Consider the following 1,713-nt stretch of genomic DNA (forward strand, 5'->3'; position numbering starts at 1 on the left):
CTTACTTGGCTTGCCGGGTCTTCTCACGCACAGCACATTTCCAAAGGTCTCGGTCAGTAGTCATCGCCTCGGTGAGGCCCAATGTACGAAGGTCTTGCCTCACCACCTCAGCCCAGGTCTTCCTGGGCCTACCTCTTCCACGGGTTCCCTCAACTGTTAGGGTGTGGCACTTTTTCAGGCAGCTATCCTCATCCATTCTCACCATTTTTTTTTTGTAGTTTCAGCTCAGAGCTGTGGCCATGATGGAGCACTGCTGTTTTTGCTACACTGTTATTACTGAGATCCTCCTCTAATATGTGGCACTTGGTGAAGAATGGAGTTTGGTGTAGCTACCCTCATTTGCACCTCTTGCCGTGAGGTAGGTTCATCTGGGACTCTCGACAGGAAGAGGTCCAACCTTGATTTATAAACGTCTACATCAACTTTGTGCATGTTCCTCAGGCTCTTTGGAAGAATATTAAAAAGCTGTGGGCCCCTGGAACCCAGGCTGTTGCAGTAATTGGTCCTGAAGTGTGATGGCGTTGCTGGGATCTTTGGTATTGTGCAGTGTCGACCCATTCTGGCATTGGTGTAGCTGTCAGTGCCAAAATTTGGCTCAATTCCTTCCAGGATCTTCCAGATGTATATTACTGCATACCTCTCCTGCCTTCACTCCAGAGTAGAGTCTTAGCTGTTTCAGCCTTTCCCAGTAGCAAAGAGACGACCTTCTTTGTGAATCTTCTCTGGATTGCTTCAAGGTCCGCTGTTAATTTCACACTGTTGGGTGACCATAGCTGTGAGCAGTAATCCAGGTGGCTGAGGACGAATGTCCTCCAGAGGACCATCATGGTTTCCTTATCTCTGGTTCTGAATGTTCTCAGGATTCATCTAGCCAGTCATCTGCACTTTGTCACCATCCTGATAATGAGCACTTGGAAAGAGGTATCATCACTCATGTTGATACCCAGGTCCCTCACTGACTTAGGCTCTGGGATTGTAATTCCCTGTGCACCAGTGTACCCTGTAAATTTCATATTCAGTTTTGGACACTGGTAGCGCAGGGCTTGGAATTTTTCAGCATTGAACTGCATATTATTATCCTCAGCTCATCTGTAAATTGAGTCCAACTCCTGCTGCAGATGTGCAACATCGCTGGGGTTCTATATTTTCTGTGAGACTTTCGTTATCGTTTGCATAGCTAGCAAGGGTGGCTATCCGGGCAGTTGAGGGCATATTTGAGTAGGCCACTATGAAAAGCAGTGGTCACAAGACAGTGCCCTGTGGAACACCACTCACTATTTGTGTTTATAGAGGTGGCTCCATTGGCCACTACTGCCTGACTTCTGTATTTCAGAAAGTCATGTCATGCATACATAATACATATATATGTATATCATCATCATCATCATCATCATCATCATTTAACGTCCACCTTCCATGCTAGCATGGGTTGGACGATTTGACTGAGTACTGGTGAAACCAGATGGCTACACCAGGCTCCAATCTGATTTGGCAGAGTTTCTACAGCTGGATGCCCTTCCTAACGCCAACCACTCAGAGAGTGTAGTAGGTGCTTTTACGTGTCACCCGCATGAAGGCCAGTCAGGCGGTACTGGCAACGGCCACGCTCAAATTGGTGCATTTTATGTGCCACCCGCACAAGAGCCAGTCCAGGGGCACTGGCAACGATCTCGCTCAAAAATCCTACGACGGCCCCACACAAGAGCCAGTCCC

This window comes from Octopus bimaculoides, chromosome 11, assembly GCF_001194135.2.
Source record: "Octopus bimaculoides isolate UCB-OBI-ISO-001 chromosome 11, ASM119413v2, whole genome shotgun sequence".
NCBI lineage: Eukaryota > Metazoa > Mollusca > Cephalopoda > Octopoda > Octopodidae > Octopus > Octopus bimaculoides.